We start from the raw sequence: 23,768 nt of genomic DNA, 5'->3' as shown, positions 1-23,768 counted from the left end.
CAAAGGGAAAGACAGCCTAAATCTCTGTTTCAGTTTTGCAGCAGCTTTAAACAGTCCAGTCCTCAGCTGACAACTCATTATTGCAGACTAATTGTGGCCTAGCTTACAGGAGGATCTAGGAAATAATTTATGTGGAGGGAATTGTTACTGCTTTACTGAGGAAGAATAAACAGTTGTTTTAACTACCAACATTTCTGCACCTGGGTTTTCAGCCTCACTTCCCTGGAAATTAATTTGTCCATCTATACATATGTGCACTTCCTTCTGTGTGTGTGTATTGCTCTTACCAGTCTACCCTTCATGGCACTTCTTAGCTCCAGGTAAGAGCAACAAAACAAAGTGGAATTTCAGTTGATTTGCTGAAGTTTTATTCACAGCAGTTTCAACATCATTTTGTTGATATGCTTTTGGGCAATTTCATGTCTGGAAAGAGGTAAGCAGGGAGCTAAAACATTTATGGATGCTCCAGTGCATTCAGTATGGAAGTTATTTCGAACACATTTCAAATAGCACATTTGTAAATAATGCTGGTTTGTTATATTTCCTAGAAAATGTCAGGTTCTTTTTAGCTGGTATCATTGAAACCAGATATCTGATCACAATGCAGCTGCCTTAGTATTATTCAATGGTCCTTTGTTTTTACTGGACAACCAAAATGTATACTTTGGTGTTTTCAGTGAAAATGTTTTATTTTTGAGGTCAGGGTCATTTTTATCATGTTCCTCACAGACCACTTCATCACTTCTTTTCGTATAAAGATATTGTGCATTTTTTGCAATTTATCAGTTTGTTTATGAGGAAGAAATTAGTGTCCAATTTGTAATAATGGAGATGCTTCTAAGTGAAGTCCACTGATGTTGGAAGACATAGTGTTGATTTGCTGAGAGATGGATGATCGTATTGTCCAACTTCTTATTCTCTCAGACAGTTGGTTCACATTAAATATGTTCATGAGTATATTCATGACTTTCATTATACTGTATTTGCAAATAAGCAAATGTAGCTGGGGATGTTACGTGGAGACAAACAGCTGAGGGGCAGTGGCCCTCCATTTCATTTTGTGAAAAAGGTGGGGGAAGCGAAGCAGAGAGAGTGCTCCCTTGGGGAAAGGCCTTGAATCTTCTTTTTATGGAAATGACATTAGCATGAAAGCTAGCACAAGACACTGATATTTAGAACAAACATACTTTTGGGTTCCCTCATTTTCTGAGGCAGAGAGGAGAATTAGGAAAAATCTTCCCATCTCGGCTTTCTCTCGTATTCCCATATAAAAAGAAATTGCTCTGTTTTCCTAATTTTTTAACATTTTTTTTATTAAGGTCCCATTAATATTTACATTATTTCATACTTATTTCCTCTTATATGAGCTATAATTACTCCTCCATTATCAAAGCATATTACTTGGAGTTTCTGAATGCCACTGCTTGATGTTTATCTCAACCTGTCTTTTCCTTTCCTTCATTACTCCAATGAGTGTTAATAATTTCTGAAAATCTGACAAGAATCTTAAATGTCTAAATTGTACATTTGTTCTAAGGCATGTTGAATATGCCAACAGCACAGCAAAAAGAGATTAAAAAAGTCAATTGATCATTGAAACGAGAGAGGGAGAGATGTATCCACTGTTTATGTGCTGTTGCTGTGGAGTTTGTGGTATTAGATAGAGGATATGAATTGTATTTGTTGTGTCATTCTTTGAACAAGCAGTTATTGCAGAAACAACTATCCATCTTTATACATAGCTTTAGCTAATTAAACGCTTTGCAGTACCTGGTGGGTTTAGGGCGTTGAGTGGCTGGTGAGTCATAGTTATCTAATTTCACTGTTATTTTCTAAACCCAATTCTGTCTTATTTTGCTGTGTGTATTGAACTCAGCATCTGGGCCCCTTCACTGATTCTGTGTGATTCTTTCCATATTCAGCAACCTTGCTTTTCCTTTTCTTTCAGGAGCTTTTAAGAGTGACAGGTTATGCAATTATTAGTTGCAAGTCCCAAGACTAATGTCACTCTCTTCACACTTAAATCCCAAAGATTGTTCCTAACAGTTCAGGGTTTTCTTCACAGCTGTGCATGATGTCTCCAATCCTTTACATTCATCTTTGTTATTAGTAACTTCGTTCAATAAAAATGCATTTTTAGCAAGTTGCTTGTTAGCAAAATGCTCACATTGGGGATGTTTGACCAGGGCTGCACTCAAAGAAGTTTGGGAAGTTCTTAAAACAACTAAAAACGATATCTAGCTTCTTCCACTTTCTTGACCTCCTCTACCAATACTTGGCTGGGTGGGTGGATCGCTGTGCCCTGGCAGTTGTCTGCTCTGACTTGGTCCTGGAAATCTCTGACTATCTCTGTGGCCCAGTAAGTAGAACTGGTTGTTATTTGGCAGCATACTCCAGCAAATGCTATGAGTAGTAGAAGCAGTTGTGCAGAGATGGCAGATTCTTATTTCAGTCAGATTACTGTGTATGATTTGTTTTTACCTGTGTCTCCTACTTTGCTAAGTATTCTGGAATGTATTAGTTTCTTTTAGCAAAATAATTCCAGATTACAGATACATATATTTGTTAAAGAGGGGATATTAGTAGTTTAAAATGAAATTTCATCAATCAAAACTCTTTTCTCCTCTTCAGCTAACTTTATATTTATTTGTATATATTTATTTTTTTTTCCTTGGCAGCCTAAAGCATCACAAGGGTCATATTGTTAAGGATTTCAAAGAGCCATCGTTTATCTTTGTGGATACAAGTAAACGGACAATGGTGTCCCGACCATCTGCTCAAGCTGCTTAAGAACAGTCTTCTGTGCAAATGGCATGAAAGGTAATTTAACCTCAGAAGGTGCCCACAGAGCTTCAGTTCTGTTTACCATTGTCTCTTTGCCAGTCTAAAAATAAATCATGCTGAACAAAAAAAAACCCTTCTTCTTTCCCAATTTAAAGAACAGATCATCAGAGGAGCTAATTTCAGCTAATTTTACTAGCAAGGGGTTGTTTTTCCTTTCTAGTATTTTTCTAAGTAGCAAAGAGCTTTTCTGGGATAAATGGTAGCTGTCTTATAATTGTCTTTGTTGCTGTAGGAAGCTGTTGTTTTTCAGAGTACAAAATAGGATATAATCATAGAGTGGTACTCAGTGCTGGGTGATACACACTTTCAACATATCAAATGCAATTCTGCCATGACCCCTTTGTTGTTTTGCTTTGCCAGCCTGTGTGTTTTAATGAGGAAGGTACCTGTGTTATTAAGCAAGAAGGTTTTTTTCACAGAGGGATATTCTGTCCTGAAAATTATGAGTGCTTTCTCTGGCTGTTGTTTTTCAAAGCCTCATTGGGTAGTAGTTTCACTCTCTGGTCCCAATGAAACTGTTAAAAGGCTTTTAAAATTTCACTGCTAGTAAAAAAATCAGAATAGCAGTTGTAAAATGTGTGTGTGTAAATTTAAATACATATTTCAGGATAGAAAAGAAGGACCTGACATTCATCTCACTGTCACTGGTTTTACGGTTCCTAGTGGCTATGGTGGTTAATCTCGTGACTAGCAAGAGCAGACTTCAGGTGCTGCCCCACAGCTTTAACCTCTTTATTATCTTCTGCTGTCTACTGTGCTAATTTCTTCAGTTCCCATTACTACAGATAAAGCAGTTTCTGGCTCCTTCATGCTCTGTTACTGTTTATACTCCATTCTTCCTGCTTTGTGGTAGATCAAACTAGTCCAAGATTTGAGACTGTTTTCTTGCAAAGATGGGAAGTCAGATCAGACATAGAGCATATTCTCTGGGATGCTGTGGCTGTGCAGTCATCTTGCGTGCTGCTGTGGGAGAAGAAGTAGAAAATGTGTTTTCCTGGCTGCTTTGTCAGATAGGTTGTTCTGAGGGCACGTGCGAATATCAGCAGCAGAAAGAAGGTAAAGATAATCTGTATTCAAGAAATGAACTTCAATTAAAGTAACGGTGAAGATAGTGTGTCCAAGAGAAAAGAAGTATGTCTGAGCTGGTTTTGTTGCTGAATTAGCTACATTGGTTTAGCTTACCTAATAAAATGTGTCTTACTGTAATAAATACATTCTGGACATAAAAATGGACCAAGTTCTTATATTTAATTGCGAAAGAGTATCTGGTCTTCCTGGTGGCATAGCTTTTGCTCCAACTTAACAACATAAGCCTGATTCATATTTTTCTTGGATATTTTCATGTAGGTTTTTTGGTTTGTTTTTTTTTTTTTTTTTTAAGCAGAAGAGGTGGAACATGACAGATTTGAAAATGTTTTATATAGCTTTCAACAAGAAGCAGTTTATAGCAACTTGAAGTTACATAACTTCTAACTCCACTTTTTTCACAGCATGATTTAGATAGATCTGGTGCTTTCATAATAATTCAAAGGAATATGCAATCACTCAATCCATCTTACCTATTTTAAGCATTTTCAAGGAACCATCACTGTAGTTTCTAGGTTCTATATCTGAATACAAGTGACAGTTTGTCATAAACATGCATTTGCAAAGTATCAGAAAGGAAAATGGCTTTATGCATTTATGAAATGAAGACTTCCTCAAATAAAGGGATCCCACAGTGTTGCTCATTGTATTCCCTACACAATACTGCATTTGTCCCAAACTGCATTTGTCATAGGAAGATGATGGGTTTGCTCTCCAGCAATAGCCTTCTTGTAGATCTACAAGAGCCTGCAATTATCAGAAACATAATGTAGTATTACCTTTTAGTAATTGCATTGTCCTAGATATAGGACAAATGAAGAAAACAAAATTTTTCACAGAGAAACATTTAGGATAATCTAGGAGGGCATCTAGGAATTCATCCAGGTGGCTTCAGAGTACTTATAGCCAGAGGTAGTTTGAATAATATAATAAAATAGTTTACTCCAAATCATTTTGCGATATTGTTCAAATGAATCATTGGGCTTTTAGTCAAGTGAATAATTCATGAACATTCATTTAAAGGAATTTAATCAAGGCATCTGCTGAATATTTTCACAAGTCATTCAGTTTTACCTATAGCACTATCAAAGCAATGCCTCAACCTCAGCTTGCACCTCTGTGTAGTTTGGACGTTTGTGATTTGCATCATTTGAGCTCACAAAGAAGCCAGGAAAAATAAGGTTGACAGTATAGGGCAGAATTAGGTGCCTGTCTGGGATATAGAGGTTACCCAGCTGAGAAAAACAGACTAAGTTGAGAACAGCATGAGAAGAAGTAAAAATCAAGAACTAGAAATTTGGAGTGGATAGAAAAAAACCCAGCAGATAGAAAAGCCTGTGTCTCAGGAATATTGTCTGCTTTTGACTACATTAGCATATTTACTTAAAATCTTTAAATGTTCACTCCTTGTTCATGGTTCTTCCACATCTGTAGAGTAGATTTCAATGTTTTTAGTGCACTTTTTCAATGCACATGAAAGTTTTACTAGAAAGAAGAAGAGGAGTATTAAAAGAAGATATCGGAATTAGCTGGAGTTCTTTTAAGGGCAGGGTCTGCCACTGTAATTCAAAGCAACAGTCTCAACAGCAGATGGAAATCTCTGCTACTCTTGAGCTAAGAGAAGGAGTTCTGGAAGACCCTTTTAGTATTCCCTGCAGTATGAAAGTCATGAAGATTTGAGAGGTCAGTTTATCTTCTGTCTCTCAAAAGGTACATGGTAGTTCTGTATGTTACTGTTGGCATTTTACTGAGCAACGTATCATTATTAGATTCACAGAAAGCAGGAATTAGAGGTTAGGTGGGATTTGATTTCTACCTCCCATCTCCTCCACCTTGCAGACCAAATTTGGACTTCATTAGTTGTTGCTTTTTGAATGGTAGTCTTTCCTGAAATGTAGTGGTCAAGGAAGAGAAAGGAGTAAAGAGTATTGTTACTTTCTCACGTGGAACTTTGTCTTAAATGTGCATGTGATTGAAGGCCTGAGACAAAATGTGAAGGAAGCTGCTTCCCAATATATGGTAGTACCATTTCAAGCATCGTCCTCACCCATACCACAAAGCACTGACATTTGATTTCATGAGCTGTAATTATCTGCAGTCATCTGCCATGATCTTAGGCTGGGCTGGTTTTCAGTTTATGGTGAGGACACTTTAATGCAAGCATATGTAGGTGCCTAATGCTTGCTAGGTGTCTAAATTCTAATATATAATCAATGGACTATATGTCTTCTTGGTAGTTGGGCCAAAAGAATGATTCAAATAAGCGGCTTCTATAGGTTCAAATCACTGTCACCTGTGTATGCCACTAGTACCATTTGAAATGTGGCAGTGTACATGAGACATCCATGTGGAATTGATAAATATGACACAGGACCTGTAGGAGACCTGCAGCCTCCTGAAACAATAGCTGGAGGCCAGGAAGGAATATTCTAGGGTGTCTCTGAGGTCAACTGAATTGGGCCTTAGGTGTCTATGTAACAGCAAACTTAAGCACATTTCTCGCATGTAGACAACAGATGTTGGGTGTGTTAATCTGAAACTGAACTCCATCACATGTAAATGTGTCTTTATTGTATTTTCTGCAAACAGCCTCACTGACATGGGAATCATGCAGAGAATTAGAAAGAGTAAGGATAATCATGCAGGTTTTGTATGGTTTGCTTACTGTGGTCCCTTGTAGGAGTATGACATTACTATATTATACCGAAGGGAAGCTTTCAGGGGCAGGCCCATGAAAATTTGGCTTGAAGCAGCTGAAACAGCTGCCAGTGCAAACTTGCTGGCAAACTGAGGTGCAGAGGCAGGAGCTCAGGTTAACAGGCAGAAGTTGAAACCAGAGGTCTGGACTGGATATAAGGAGAAACGTTTCCACTCTGAGGACAGCCAGGCACTGCATCGGGTTGCCCAGAGATACTGCACTGGTTCCATTCTCTCAAGTGTTCAAGACCCGACTGGACAAAGCCCTGAGCAACCAAGTCCGATCTCACAGCTGACCCTGCTTGGAGCGGGAGCTTGGACTAGGAACTGCTTGATGTCCCCTCCTACCTGAATTTTCCTATAATCTTAAGATATTTTATTTCAAGAAGTGAAACCAGTAGCTTCTCTGTTCAAGCCCAATTAGACAAAGAAGAACTATTTCTCCCTAACTGAAGGTATGAAGACAGTAATTTTCTTTTTCTGGAGGGAACAAATGTGACCACAGAATTAATTGAATTAACCCTGTTGTAGTACAATATAAAATTAAGTTTGGGAATTAAAATGGTTTGTGAAATCTTGTTGTTACAATCAGCATTAAAAAATTGTGAAGGCACAGAAAAAGAAAAAAAAACAGCAGAAGGATTTAGGGTGGGGTGGGTTTTTTTGTTTGTTTGTTTGTTTAATATTATGCCTTTTTTGCTGTGAAAAGGTGGGAATATTTTTGTAAAAATTAAATCCTACTGCCTTATAAGTGAAACAAGGCAAACATACAGAAAGGAGAAAGAAAATGTAACAGTTTGACTTGCAACTAGAAATCCAGCATTTCCCCAAAATTAGGAAAGCCCAGGAAAAAGGAATTTCAAGTAATTCTAGAGTATTTTTTCTCTTCTCTCCCCATCTCAGTGGAGCAAAAACTTCCTTATATATTTAAGGAAACATTGAAATAGCTTTTCTTACCTCCCTAATTAAAGCCATACTTTATTTCTTTAATCACAAGATACATATTACAGGTAACCTGGCATATACTGCTAGCTTTGCCTATGCAAAAATAATTACTTAATTTTGAATTATGACACATTTGCATAGGATGAGAGCTGCATTACACAAAAAGATACTGAATTACTTTTTGCCTTTGCCACTATTATAAAATAGCTGGTAAAACTGAAGAAAGTAGAAAACCTCAATTTCCTTGACTTGTGAGCAAAAAGAAAGGAAGTTTCAAAAGTACGCAAAACAGTACATGAATAGAGAACTGTATTATAATCGTGTTTCAGATAGAAACATTGCTGACATTTCTCAGATATTTACAAACACATTACCTTTTAATACTATATGGCCTATCTTCATAGAAAATAACCTAAAGTAGAGATTTGTACATTTAAAAAGAAATTGGCAGTAGTTTGGGGGGGGTTATTTTTTGTGGGTTTTTTTTTCCAAAGGGTAGGCTAACACTGATCAGCTGTGACTATGCTAGAGAAGATACCATCCTAATGAGAGTGGTATTTTAGTGTGTGTTTTGAATTCCTATTAAAAAATTTTGATGATTGTAAATAAATAATAATTTTGTTAGTACTTGCATCAAGTTTTATCAGGCAAAGTATCTTAGATGTAATATATGGACTATGATTTGTTCCATCATGATTTGTTCCATCATGATTTGTGCCATTGTGCTGAGGCTGAAGGTGTGTTGCGTATCTTAACTGCAGGACAGAGGTATTTTCATATGACATACCTGGGAAAGTGTGGCTGTTAGTGTTTGGCCTCTTGGTTGGAAATGGTATGGCAGAGCTTGTAAGCTTTTTTTTTTTAGTTCTGTAATAGTTAAATCAATATCAGAATTATCTTTTGCATCTCTCTAAATTATAGCCAGAGGTTTCCAAAGGAGAGGGGTTAATTCTCATATGTGATTACCTTTTGAAGTAAAAAGAACATGGAGGTTCCGTAGTGAAGTCTCACTGCAGGCAAATCTTACAGTCAGAAAAGGACGTGGTGCTTTCATGCTTCTTTAGAAATAAGACACATTCCTTTTACAGTGTTTACTTGCAAACTTGCAAGTTGAAATGGACATGAGGTCTTCCATTTCAAAACCTATTAATTTGACAGGTGTTAATTCTTGGGGAAAAAAACAGCTTTTTAATATGCTTTTGGCATGCTTCCATTTCAGCACTTTAAATCAAGTCATTAAATATTTCTGATGGTTCTAAATTTTTAGAAGAAAAATAGGTCAGCAAAGTCAGTAAATCATTTTGTCTTTAGGAGTGGTGATATATTGAAAGATAGTGAAGTGATGAGATTTATTCTTGCTGCATGTGAAAAAATTACACTTTTAATGTGATAGATCAGCTCTGGAATTAATACTACCTTTGAATCAGTGATCAGAGCATAACAACAAAATTACAAAAAGTAACTGCAGTATTGGAATGTTAAAATTCTAGTAATTTGTAGTTTTAATCTTGAAGTAGCATTTAGACTACAAAAAATACCACTTCGCTAAAAGAATCATGGAAGGATAGAATATACATGGGAGTGTATGAGCGAGAGGTACAAGGGATTTCAGGGCATTATGCAATAAATGTGTTGATATCAAGTAAGGTTGGTATAGTTGAAAGTTACAATATGCTAATGGGATTTAGAAAGCTTGAATTAAATTATTTAGTGATTTTACCATGCTGATGGAATATTATCTGTTTCATTAACTATATCCATTGCAAATGGAATATCTCTTTTCTAGGCAGTTTTAGCGCAACGGTTAACCACTAAAAAGTGAAAGAAACTCATCCTTCTTTATATTCTAAAATAAGGGGTTTGATAGTCAATTTTGCAGTACATTAGTAGGAATTTATGGAGATGTTTTTTCCTACAATGTGCTTTTTTTTGAGCTTAGAGGACTTCAGTCCAAAGGACCACAGTGTGTGGCTTATTAAAGAGGGTAGTGGTCAATAGATAGTGTTTTACTCCTTTTTTTTTTTTTTTTTCCTTACCGTGCAAATATGCTACAGAATTGACTTCTCTAAGGCATCTCAGAATAACAGCAGTTAGGATTTAAGTCTGATTAGGGTTGTCATTCTATAGGGTAAGCTTGTTTGGGTGGTACTTCCAGAAAAGCCGTTTGCAATGGTAGAAACACCATGTTTCTGGATATCAGCATTCTACTCCCGACAAAAAATACAGTAGAAATGAAATAGAGGTGGGTCTTTCCTTCCCCTTTTTTCATGTTCAGTATATATACTGTCTCTCACAAAGTTGATTGTGAATGATCACAATTAGAAGGAAACTTTTTTTTTCATTCCCTAGGAGGGGGGTTGTATTAGCTACAACTTACTGTTTTTTCAAGTGGGGAGATTATTTTTGCTAAGACAGAGGAGCTGCTTTTCTCTCAAATGAGTTGTTTTGCATTGGAAGCTAGTCCTGAAAGTCAACCAGATTTCAGAAAGAGTGAGAAAAGGATAATGATGTATGTCCTTTTTTTCCTCATATTATGATTAAAATTATCACTCCAATGTATTTTATTTTAGCATTTGCAACTAATATGCTCAACATAAGTCACTCTCTGGAAGTTACATTTTTATAGGTGCATAGACTGCTGGCTATTTGTTTCAGGTATGAATTCAATTTTACAAAACAGTCACAATAAAGTTAAGATGAACTCTGGTAGCTACTAACATCACAGGAGAATATGTAAAGCTCATATCTGAGGCAGAATTAAACAGTGCACATATACAGGTCATAATGTATAGTTAGTAAGTTAAAAAAATAAAAATCTAATGTTACTATGGGATTGTCTCTGTTAAAGGTATTTAATAAACTATCCAGAGTTTGTTTTACACACTTACTGTTCTGTAATTCCTAAATGAAGTCACCCCAGCTTCCTCAGTCACCTATATTAATGAAACATAATGTATCTAGGTATTTGAGTACTGAAACTGAAGGGAATATAATGACCTAACAGTAATTGAAAAGAAATTAACAGCTCTGACTTATGTTCAGTAGTACTTAAGTAGACCTTTTCTCCCTTTTTATTCATTTATTCCAAACAACCTCTCTTCTGAGACTGACCTCTGATGGAAGCTTTACCTTGTTTAACAAATGAGTGTCATCAGAGCTGATTTAATTGTATAAGCTCTCTTCATAGGCAGCGAAATGAATTTGAACCTTGAGTGTACTTTGGGAATAGAGCTCCGACTTTTTTGAAACACACTGAAGGTTTCTGGGAGAAAGGCATACCTAACCATACTAAGAACATTGGGATACAAAAAAATGGAAGGCTGGAAGGCAAACTGGAATTTGGTAGTTTCATTTCCACCAGTCACACAGGAACTCTTGTGGACAGGTAGGCTAAAAGGAAATCAGATTTGCCTTTGTTCTTTGAAATACATTGAAATTCATACTTCCACCCAAAATATGTCACTCAAAGAACAATTATTTTCCAGTTAAATACCAAGTCATTGAAACATTCTGATCAGTTCTATTCTCAATTCAATAAGTACCTAAATTTTGTTGAGAAACCTTTGTTTTGCTTTTAAGTCCATCTCTAGTATTTACTTAATTGGATGCAGTAGTTTTATGTATTTTATGACGTTACATATATTTCAGAAATGAAGATGACTCAGAGCTGTGAACAATTTCCAGTCAATTTACACTTGTGGTGTATTATTAAAAATTCTGATACTGTAATATAACCTAATAAAATTCTTACAATTTGAAATAAGTTTTAAAATATTTGGACAGTTTACAATAAAAAAGCTGAGTAATATTGGAGGGCTGACCTGGATACTTTACAGTAGCTGAGGTCTTGAGTTTAGATGAGCATGTCATCTTTAAAAGTTTACATCCTAGATTTTTAACACACTCATGAACAGAACATCTATGGACAATACTTGGAAAATTGTCCCTACTATTAAAAACATCTTCCTTTTATTTGAAAGCTGAATTTGTCTGATATTGGCTGCTAATGACTCCTATTACTAAATTTCTCTTGTTCCGTGGCACCATAAACTGTGACCAGTTTATCCCTTAACTTTTTTTCTGAGTGAGCTTTTGGTATCAAGCATAGTTGTTGATCGTTTGCTCATTCTTGGGATTCTTTGCTTCTCATGGTTTTCAGCATCTCTATGTGGCTTTGCAACAGTAAGGTGGGAAGGGAGTTTGGGGGAGGAAAGAGGACAGTTCCCTGGAATGCAACAGAATTATGAAAATCACATGAGGAAGAAAGGTGTTCTTCATGCCATATAAGAATATGAATTTTAATCCTTATAAATAACTCTGTCCTCTATGTAATGCATGATGATGGAAAATAATTTTCTTTTTTTCTGATGACTAGCTATTTTACTCTTCAGAGGAAATATGAACATCAAAAGTGGCTATTACCATCTTTTCACATCAGCAGATAATATTTTGGCCATGAACTAATATACTGTGGGTGCCTTGAACTATGCAAAGTTCAGGCTGAATGCTTTGTTATTGGTGTCTGTGAGGTAGTTGAAAACTGTATTTTATGAATCACACTTTCTGGTAGTTCATGAAAACATTAGTTAAATTCAAAATGCATAATATATAATGCACATGTATAATTTCCAATGAATTATTATTCGACATAGAAATTTCTTCATTTTAATAATTTAAACTAAGCGATTTTCTACTCCACTGGATTCTGCAGTGGTGTTGGCTAGGGTCTGATTCCAACAAAAGCACTTTGACTGACCTATTAGCGCATATTTAAATAAATTTTAAGTATAATGTGTTTAAATTTACACATTGTAAGTTACTTTGATTAACTGTGTTTTCTCCCTTAATAAAGAGAAAAACTTAAGAAACCAATGTGGTTTTTCATTACTTCAGGATTTATTTGGATTTTTTGGTAATATTAACATTGTGGAAAAGGAAAAAAAAATCTTAACTGCACTAAGATAATCTGTAATCTAAGAAATTCTTTAAGTATTGATTGACTTTTCTTCAACCACCTTTAAGTTTAAAGGGTAAATGTCAGAAACAAGCATTTTCTTTCCTGCTGTAACTTGTGTCTTTTCATCTAACCATGTCATTTGTGGTGCAGTGATTTATATTAGAAATTTTGATAGTCTTGGCTGTAGCTGTGTAATTCCAAGTGTGACTACAGTTAAGTAAAAAAGAGAGGCAGTGTAAGTCTGGACAGGTGAGGATGATGAAAATCTGGACTCATGGATCAAAACATGAACATGAAATATGCTTCTTTTTGGTGTTAATGTCTGATAAAACTGAGCCCCAAAAGATTTTAAGTTCTCTCTGTTCACATGAGACTTGTCTGCTTGTCCTCAGGTTGGCAGCTGTAAGTCCTCCTGTGGATATGAAAAGAAACAAAAAAAGGAAAAATAGTGTACTTTTAGTAAGTATTTGCAATGTGATTTTGCTGATAGCCAGTGAGAAATTTGTTTCATCTGTGAAATTAATTGCATAGTAAACATTTACTATTGCCTTTACATTCTTCTGTTGTTTTCTACATTCTGCTAAAAGAAGTAGGATATTTTTTGTTTCATCTTTGTTGTTAACTCTATTTTTAACACAACATCACCTGAGATCTATAGCATGTTCTTACTGGACAAAACCTTTTAAACTATTTTTGACTGTTTTGTGGCTTAATTCATGTCTGCATTATCCACAAGTGAGGTTGCTAGATTTAACATACCAAAATTTGCAGTTCTGTTTTGACATTAACTCCCTTTTCAGTGGTCTCACTCACTGAACCAGTGCTGAACATTTCAGTTGCAACCTGGCATGCCCCAGAAAATAGGGACCGTGTAGTAAGTGTTTCCACTGCGGCCTGTTTCACTGCCTGTAGCATTGTCTTTGAGCAAGTAATGCAGTAGGAAAGCAGTGAGCATAAATAACGAGATACAGAGAACATATGTAAAATGAAAATCTAGACTACCTGTACTACCTCTGTATTTTTGGGAGTCTTCTTCAGATTTATTCCTGCATGCCACTAGTATTCCATCTCAAGAGTCTGAAGCTGAGTTTTGGAATTAATATTAATCATGATTAGGGCACCTCAGATCTTTCTTTATAATGTGCATACTTGTAACTCCTCCTCTATACATTAGAATGCCTTCCTGCTTTGTCAGATTGCACAGTTCTAGAAAACTGAATTGCATTTGAGCATCTGTTGCAGTTAATCTCAGATTATTTCTACACATTTTCCTAGCTTTAAGCATATTTTAATGTAATATTCAGTAGAAATTAGCAATGCTATACAAATTAATCTCACAGAAGAAAAAGTGCCAAAAGAAAAATGGGGAAAGTATAAAATGCCCAGATTGATCATGACAGCATAAATCAATCCGACAGGATTATTATGGGAAGTTCTTATGTATCATGTCTAACAAAATTACGGTCTTTTTCTGATCTTATGCAGATGCATATCATGCACTCAGCCTGTTCTTAACAGTAAACAGTGATAGGCTTGAGTGACAACTGATTTCCTTTTCTACTTTCAGGAATAACAGGGTGCAAAATAGCCATATGAAATGCGAAATTTGGGCAATTTGTCATTAAAGAGAAGACGACTGCTGCAATGAATTCATTGTCTACATTGGCCAGAAATAATTTCATATTTCTTGTATAACTGAGTCTGTAGAAGAGCAGTTTAAAGCCCCAAATCATAAGTACTTTTTTAGTTGTACAGTTCTGCCAAACTTCCTGTAAAGCTGGCAGTTTCTAAATAAACTTTGTCTAAATTAAACATATAATAAAGTCTTCCCATGTAAATAGGGTAATTTGGAGAAATAGAAAGTCTTTAGGACCAAATACTCTGTATTTCTTTCCCACCAAATCTGTTCATGTATCAAAGGTACACAACACCTGCCTTAATGTTTGTGCAAAACTGTATGCTTCTCTGCTATTGAAATCTTCATGCTGATTCATGGGCATCTTTCTGACAGGTGGAGATTGTGAGGCTGTGTGGAAATTAGAAGAGTGTTATGTAAGAAGAATCTTCCAGATCAGCCTTTTTTTTTAACCATTAACATTTTGAGTAGACAGCGTGATGACAAATATGAGCCCATTTAGTGATTCTGTGACTCTAAGTTGCCAGACATCAGCCAAATCCCATGCGACAGCTTAGAGGAGCACAAGGGTTTTTCTGTGCTCTGCCTGTTGGGTACGTGGTCATTTGGCACAATATACAAGTTCCCAGAAATTATTCTCCAGCCCTGGGAGCAGAGGAGGGAAGAGAACAGGGGCTGTTTCCTTGTCCCTGTTTTGTGCTGGGTTTTCCTTGCCTTGGCCAGAGTAATTCCTAATTATTGGATAATTGAATTCAAGGGGGTTTTGCTGCTAGAGTTGCATAGAGCAGCCTCGGTGGTCCCAAGAAGGCACTGTCTGTAGGCTGCTATGTAAGAGGAGGAGTTGTATGCTACTTTCTCCATTAATGAACCAGAACAACCTAGGCCACTCTAGCTTCCTGAGCAAGTGTCTCCTGAGTATTAACAGTTCCTTTTTATCTGCTAAATGGATAAATCAAGTTATACAGAAACATGAATATCACAGAACCCCGCAGCATGCCCCCACAGTACATGCATCTTCTCTTGCAATGTGTCATTTGCATACTTTATACTATTGCTTTTAATCAGGTCTTATGGGAAGATGAAATAAAAATATAGGATGCCTTTTGTTAGTGTAATTTATATACATAACAGAATAAAATTTGAGCAGCTTTTCACAAAGAAAAGGAAATAAAGTTGACAGCTGTTTCTCTTATTTTATGAATTCTCTGGCCTTAATAAAAGCAAGCTGACTTCATGGTGAATGATTTCTAAGTGCTGAGTGTGAAGTCAACATGGGCTTCATCAGTAGCTGATGTTCTTGCTAGATGCCCTTCATACTTGATTGCAAGTATCAAAAGTGAAAATCTGATAATTTATCATTCTGAGTCTAATCCATTGATTATTTATTTCATTGTTAAAAATAGTCCTGAGACAAAATTCTATCATCAGCTTTGTTATGGCGCAAAAATCTTGATTTAGCATGAGGATAAAGCTGCAGAGCAGCTTGGGAGAATGTGTTTGTTTACCTTTTCCACCTTTATTACCTTGGTGAGTGATATCAAGCATAGCTGAGAGCTCAAATAAAAGAAAAGCTTTCTAGACTTATTCTTGCAGGTGCCTTTTCCATTTCCTGCTAACTCTCTCGCTCATCTCAGTTTCCAAATGGCACCAGGAGCTGGTGTATTCAGCGTGCATTATTCTCACTCCAGAAGAGCTCTTCTGTCTTCAGTTGCTTTGCCAGTCTTTCCAGCTTGATGGTTGCGATTTTGATTACAGTTTATACCTCGTTTAACTTGACTGTCCTGAATATCTTCCAGCAAGCAATGGCTTATTTTTCATGATATTTTCTTCCTTAATCACCATGTCACTCTTTGCTAGACAGAATTGTCTTTCAGATTTACATTTTCAGTCTTTGACTTCCATCTGTAAGGTCTGAAGATCTGCGAGGAGGAAATGTAACTCCCCTCCTTCCTGTCGTAAGTCTGTGATACTGTATACCAGTACACCAGTGGATCTTTCATTTTAAGTATGAAGTTTTACTTTGCCTGTTTTCTGTCTATAAACTTTTAACTAAAGGAGTTAGGGGAGGAGGAGAAGGAAAAGGAAAGGAGTTGAAAGAAGTAAGTAATGAATAAGATGTGGCTGAGTGTGTTTTAGCAGAGTGCAGATATATCTAGAAAGACGTCATCACTGCCAACATTTGTTGGTAATGCGAAGGTAAGAATAGCTACATGATGGCCTCAGCTGGGACGGATCAGTGCATAAACTTTATGTTCAGAGCCAGGTGATTTTCTTCAAGCAGTGGCTAGCATCTGAGCCAAGGGGGGATTTTTACAGCTCATGTCAAAGGAAATCTGTTTTATGTCTCTGTTTTATGAGAAGCACTAGTTTGTAGTAATATTTATCATCATTTTGGCAACTTCTTGGTGGTAATTCTATCAACTTGCTTGTTTTGGGAAGCCCAGCTCAGTGAAGTAATAAATAAAATGGACAGTGTTGTGACATAGGCTAGCAGGATAATAGGAAGGTGTCTCTTTGAATTCCTTTCATATTGACAGTGCCTCATTTCCAGTCTTGTGCAAATAATGAGAAAAAATTAGTAATGGCAGTCATTTTTCATAATGGAATGGACCATATAAACATATTAGGAACCATAGGCGCTTGTATTCCTGCCAGGACAGGGTCCCTACTTTGTTACCCAGGCACACCTAGCTCTTCACTTTTCTTTTTCAAGGATACTTGTTTTACTTTTATATGGTTTTGAAAATACAGGGAGAATTACTTTGCAATGACGAGTTGATTACAGTGAAGAGAGAATAGTGGCTCTTAATTGCTAAACAGAAAACCAGTTTGGATGAAGAGTATGAGCTTGAAGTAATCTGCTTGTATTTAGAGCAATAGTAATAACAGTAGAAATTATTAGATAGAAAAGTGTAAAAATCAAATATTTTCTAATATTGTTTAATTCTCTAAGGCAGCAAAATAACTCATTTCTAGCACTTTCTAAGGGAAATAATTTACCCTTTTAAAAACATTACAGACCGTCTTCTTATTTGCTGTAGGTTTTAAATTCTTGTGATTTAAAGGTAGTGTCACTGTTATACGTTAGCAGTGCGCTACATCCCTTTAAACTGCACAAGTGTTCTTAACAGTCAGAGATTGTGTATTTGTGTTGTACATGTAAGCAGGAACTGTTCTGCCTGATCGGGAGTGCAAGTGAGTTCAGCTGTGTTCAGTACATTTTGAAGAATTCCATAAAACAATGACAAAACAAATAAACTTTGTATTGACTGATACACAGGTTGGTAGCAGGACTGTCCATCAGCAGAACTAAACTCTCATGTCCTAAATACAGAATGGTATGAAGAAATTAATTAGGTAGTTCATAGGCCCCCTCCTGATCAATTGTCTGTCTGTAACTAGAATTTGCTCCTTACAGACATACCCTAGCAAGAACTTATGCTGCCAAGTTTTCACAGATAAAAAGGAAGCTACATAAAATGCAAAGAATACTGATGTGCCCAACTGCAGTAAACACTTGGTCTGTGTTACTATTCCCCATGTGAATAAAATAGGTGAATAGTACTGGGGTAAAATTCACCCTGTCTCCCAGTGCAGTGATGGAAAGCGTACCTAATATTTCCTCTAAAATGAAATATACTCCATAGGGTGTTTCACTGGAATATGAGTTAGTATCCATATTATGTTTTTAGAATCCATATTTCTTAAATGTCTGTGTAATTTAACATATTTTTTTTTCATTTAAGAAGAGATAAGAAACCCCCACAATTTGCAATTGAAAGAATATATACAGCAAAGCTAATAAAAGCAAAACCAAACAAATAGCATGGACATAAAAACTCAAGTAGTCAGCTTTACACCTGTCACCTCACTATCGACCCATTAAGTCCTTGTACACAAGCATTCAGCGTGCAGTGCTCACTTACTCATCCACAGCAGAGAGGTGATCTGGGAGGGATGTGAATGGCTTCACACTTGCCCGTGTACTCACCTGTGCAGCAGAGCTAGCGAGGCTGGAGACTGTTTTGCTGCAGCTGTCAGCAACAAATTTCTATTCTCCTGTGCACAAAGGAATTGTGGCTTGTCTTCTGAGTGTTGAAGCAATGCTGCTGTCCCTTGCTAATACAGGCTATGTCCCTGGAATACAGTCTGGTGTGGAGCAGTCAGCAGGGGAATATGAGAAATAGGTGTTGGGATATGTACATCAGAACTGAGAAGAGCAGTTAGTGGGACCAGGGTGACGGACACTTGAGAAATGTGCGAGTTGTACTAATAACATAAATTATCCATTTATCATCCATTAACACATACTTGTTTAGATGATCCATTTTTAAAGTAAAAGCCTCACATCTTATGTAAATATGTTATTAGATTTCAAGAACCTGTTGGAAAGGTTCCTAATTCTGCCTTTCTGTATCAAGCCGAATCTACTTTGACAAACCCAAACATCCTGCTATGTCTTTAGCGTGCCCTGCCAGAAAAGCAAACAAACCCAGGACAGAATAAAATAAGGTGATTTCATCCTGCTAATAGGGTATGACAGCACACTAAGGCATGGACTTAACATGGCTCAGTGAAACAGAGGATAGGCTCGCTCATGGTAGCCCTTTTGTTAGCAAGCTTTCATAGGATGTGAGACGGGACTGGGTAATTAATATGATCTCCTGTCTCTGTATGTTGTTAAATTTCATGTAGATACTCTTCAACGAAATGACGTTATTCAAACAAAATCATTTCCCTCCCTCAGAGACTAAACTTGGCGTTCAGAGAAGAGGAAGGATAAAGTATCTTCAGTGTGCAAAGCCTCTGTGATGGTAGGCAATTAATTAATTAAGACAAGCCTAGATGGTTCTAGCAGGCAAATGAGGTCCTGTGCTGCAGAAGATGGCTGAGGAAGTACTAAAAAACTGAGAAAGTAGGAATGAATCTCTGCTGGTTTATACTCACTGAGGAGCTGATCAGAGATTAAATGACGAGATAAAACCGCAGAAGTTGGCATGACAGATTTGCACAAATGTGAGCTGAGACTGGGTTGGCGGACTCTCTGGTTCCTAGGTGGGGGTTCTCCCTTTTGGTAATTGTATTTTCGTTTCTTATTACAACTTGTGATACCTTGAAGAAAGAACCTGGATGACTACACCTGTGTGTTTTATGTGCTGAGACATTTTATAATGTTCTGAAGGAGTTCAGGCATGAAGTGTTTTGGTTTTGGTTGGGGGAGTCTCAAAAAATGAAGTTTTTCAAAAGATGTGTGTAGGTATAAGAAACAAGTGAATGAAGATAATGTAGAGAGTAAAAGAGTTCTTATTTTAACCAACAATTATGTTTTAACAATTTTCTTTTGTTACAGTCTTTGAATATAAAGTAAGCATAGACAAATACAAATGACTGTACAATGACTATCAAAGACAGTATGTTGTGACTTTTGAATGTGGAAGTATCTTTGTGTTGTACATCTTTTTATTAGGTTTATAAATATGGGTGCACCTATTCTGATGCATAGAATTAGACTCAGAACTTTTGAATTAACTGTTCTTAATGTCTCCTATTTAAGCAGGCTGGTTAAGTACTAAAGACAAAGTTTTAGCTTGATGGCAAATGATGAGTTCAGCAAGAACACGCTTATATAAGATAGACTAAAATTTGTATCTAAGCAGTATGAAACACATAATAATTAGCTGAATGTTAGTGCTCAAATAGTCACTTAATTAAATTGTGGTTACAGAGATACCCTGACTGTAAATACCCTGGCTATAAATGCAGTCCATATTTAAAAGGTATTGTTGGAGGACACTTGTAACTATTAAAAATATGCTGTACAAGGGGTAACATTTACCTTACTGATGGTTCTTATTCTTAAAATTCTTTTGAAATGAGCAAAGTTGTTCTGTAGAGATTCAAATTTTTAAAAGTTGGTAGAATAATAAATATTATAGGATCCCTTTCTTCCTTCCTTCTTCATGAAACTAAACCAAGTAACATACCTGTTTCCCCTCAAACTCTTTGATTAGAATGAAACTTGTGCTCCACAGCATAAGGACTTTCTGTAGAAGCATTGAGGGAACCCTTAATTTTCAGATAGTAGGGAAGTCGGTAACATTCCTGGTGGCCATAAAGATGAAGTCTTTTGAAATGGGTTACATAACTTGCTGCGGGTGCAGAAATGGCTTGGCATACATGTTTAATGGTTTCACCTGTGGTGATGCTTGAGGGCAACCTCCAAGCCTTAATGCTGAACTCTAATTAGTGTAGACAAGATCACAGCACTGGATTTCAAGGGAATGGAAGATCACCTGCAGACAAATTACCACTGAAGTAACATGACAGGTCTTGACAGTATGTTCAAATCATTTACAGAAAAAAATACATCCATCAACTCCAACGTTTTCTAATATTATGGCTACCAAAACATTTTACACCCAATAGGTAGCTAGACTTCTGGATAAGTATAGAAGTGGCACTGTAGCTGGAGGGTTTATGGTAATTCCATAAGCAGCAAAGTGTCTCTGCAAAGGAGAGATAAACAGCTAGTAATCCTCATAATTCCCCACTGATAGCCTATCCATCTCTGCTATAAATTAGAAAGCCCAGAGATTAGGAAGGCTAGGCAGGGTGTAGCTCACAGCATTAATCACAGTATTAGGACAGCAGTGTGCTCAAATTCTGTGTCCAATGGGCTGGTATTTCTCTCTTGGTTAAAGTGACATAATGTACTTTAGAATACATATTGATCAAACTGCCAACCTAATGCAGAGATGGTTTTACAGAAGACACTGTTATACACTACTTAAAACTAAGCTACCAACTGCAGACTTGGGAATAATGCATTAATTTTCACTATGAGGGTTGTAGCCATGATTTTGTAAGCTCTTCAAGTTTCCAAAATAAGATTTTTTTTTAATATGTGTTAAGCATTATTTAGATGGTATTAGGGTCAGTTTGTCCTCAAACCTCTTGGTACTGGGAGTAGATCATGCAAATACTTCGGATCTTTTGGAATCTGCATGTGGTCGTACAAGCTGCACTGGTAACGTAGTGATTGTGTGTGTGCAAATTCCTATTTAAAACGTAACATGTGAATGGGCATCTTTAAAAATTAGAAGTTAGTTCTCAGAAGTATATGGTTGAACTAAATACATTTCATCAGAAATTTTCTTGATAATAACATTTCATTCTGGTGGTAGTCAGACAGAGGATGAAGAACTGTGGTTTGGCCTCCATAATAGTATGGCATATATTCCAAATCCTATACAGCTTTTGATTTAAAATACTTAATCCCAAGAATGGATATTTTAGTCCTCTGCTTTTTATCAGATACATTCTATGTGTTCAGATCTCCGCTGCCTCATTTCAAAGTCCTTTTGAATATATTCACAATAATTGTACTCTGGGAATGTAATTGATGTATTATTGTCACTTCAGTCTTCCGGGGGTTCTAGTTCAATAAACTATTGCTTGAGGAACCATTTTGAGAAACAGTAAGTTGTTTCCAAAATTGACAGTGCATCAGCAGACTTTTTATCCTTACATGCACAGTAGTAGTGTACAAGGCTTTTGAGACAGTGAAAGTGTTTCCATCATCTTCTATGTTCTTGCTTTGGAGTAACAACAGGGTTTCTGGTTTTGCAGTCATGAGAAAGGCTAAACGGGAATTTCTAGAGAAAGGAGCTTACTAACCACGATATGAAAAATGTCTGCACAGCAAAGTGAGAAAAACACTTTAACGCGTGTTCATAGGGGAAAAAAGAACAATGTGTCTGAAAGGGCCAGAATTATAGGGAAAAAGGAAGATTTTATTTAAGTGTTTGAGGTATTGTGAAAGCACATGAATTGACATCTGACTGTTAAAAACTAATAGGAGACAGGAACAGGCATTGGCAAAAGAAGAACCATTTATTATCAGCACAGAGTAATTTAGACTCAGCAGATACTGTAACAAAGATGAAGATTCATGTAACTGCACATAAATGTCTACAAGATGACAGCATAAGACATAAGACAGAAGACTGTCCCAGAGAGACATTCATAAAAAAGCAGTTAGAGCAAATACACCCTATAAGGTAAATATAAAGTTCACAACTGGGAATTGTGGAAGATGAAGCAAAACACCAAGCAGCGAAGTGCAGAAACTTCCAGAAAAGGTAAGACATGTATGTAAGACATCAGTGGAAAGACGTTTTGCAAGACAGATCCAAAAGGGAACGTTAGCACTGGGTGACAACAAAGAAATACATCTTCAACAGCATACAGAATGTCTTCGTATGCATCTAACTTCTGAAACATTTTCACAAAACTTTAAATGTGAGCATGTTAGTAATAATGGTCTGATCTACCCTTCCACCAGACAGATGTTTGAGAAGAGCAATGGAGATTTTCAGGCAGCTTTTTTTATCATATTAATAGAGTCTTCTACAGCGTATCGGTCACCATGGTCTGTGTCTGGACTACAACCAGGAGAGCTTCTGGTGAGAAGGTGAACAAGGACCCTTGCATTTGTAGTAGTTGTTAAGCCTGAACAAAGAGGGCCACCTTAACTGAACGTGAAAGAAACTAAACCAAAGGTTGGTGTTGATGCTTTGAGCTGTTAGAAAAACTGGCAGAAACCATTAGGTAACGATCAAATTTCTATAAATACTTTTAGAAAGTGATATGCTTCAATCTGTATTATTTTCTAGCACACCCGGGAGAAAATTGTGTGCCTAATGGTTTGCACCTCCTTTACTTCCTTAGGGAAACTCAACAGGTGTGGGAATACACTTTGGAAAGCTGTTTAGATCCCTCTTTCCCTTCCAAAGTACTCTTAGGAAAAAAAAATGTAGTATCATTATGGCCATTTCAGTGCAGATAAGTAATCATGGTATTTAGGCCTATGGATCTGAGGCATAAGAATTATATTCCAGTTGTATTTGTATGTCTGAAACAATACTGGAGTGCATGTGTAGATGATTTGTAGCTCCATTATATTCCAAATTATTCACCATTGCATAGTCAAAGCAATGCTGCTGTTGGTTCGATGGTGTCCTCAGTTCTGAGCATTTTGACAAATTATATCAAAAGTCTTGTTCAAGATATTCTTGAGATGAGAAACACTAATGTAGTGACCACCTATAAAAAGTTTGGTTGATTTTATTGGCTCTATTTTGATATCACATAGGAATTCTGTGATTAGAAAGAATGCAGGTTTTTTGGGGGTAGTTATTTGGCGGTTTTAACCGTTAAACAGTCCTTTTCATTTTGAAATCTCTTGCCCTGTTCACTCTGCATTTTTCCAAGCTCAGCATAAAATAAAAAAAGGGTACTGTAGACATCATGCTCTGCCTGTGCAGTTTGTTTCCTTGACAAGGCAGCCACAGACTATCCTGAACAAGACAGGGTCATTGGGAGAACATGTGTCGTCATGTAGTTGTAAAGAGTATTGTAATGATCAACAGAGGGCACAGTAAGCTTACAGAAGCAACAGTATGGTGTGTCATACCTTTTCAGACCTTGTTATTTTGGGGAAGTTCTAATAATTTATTAGAACTCTGAAGTTATTTTGGGGAGTTCTAATAATTTATTAGTCTCAGTAAGCTCCATGTTTGCTTTTGATTTATTTCTGATCCC

The 23,768-nt window shown here is 36.6% G+C and overlaps 1 protein-coding gene across 4 annotated transcripts in view; it reads left to right on the top strand.

The window, feature by feature from the left end:
* The window catches only part of DLGAP1 (DLG associated protein 1), a 424,396-nt gene that overhangs the window by 84,680 nt on the left and 315,948 nt on the right, over window positions 1–23,768 (top strand). For 2 of the 4 annotated variants that reach the window (XM_030012044.1, XM_030012045.1), the window contains exon 2: window positions 2,679–2,820. The exons of the other annotated variants lie outside the window; for them this stretch is intronic. The gene's annotated coding sequence lies outside the window, so the exon portion shown is untranslated. The remainder of the gene's footprint in view (window positions 1–2,678; window positions 2,821–23,768) is intronic. 4 annotated transcript variants of the gene reach the window in all.

Source organism: Aquila chrysaetos, chromosome 4, assembly GCF_900496995.4.
Source record: "Aquila chrysaetos chrysaetos chromosome 4, bAquChr1.4, whole genome shotgun sequence".
NCBI lineage: Eukaryota > Metazoa > Chordata > Aves > Accipitriformes > Accipitridae > Aquila > Aquila chrysaetos.
Note: the sequence above shows the minus strand (reverse complement) of the source record. Positions and strands in the feature narration are given on the sequence as shown.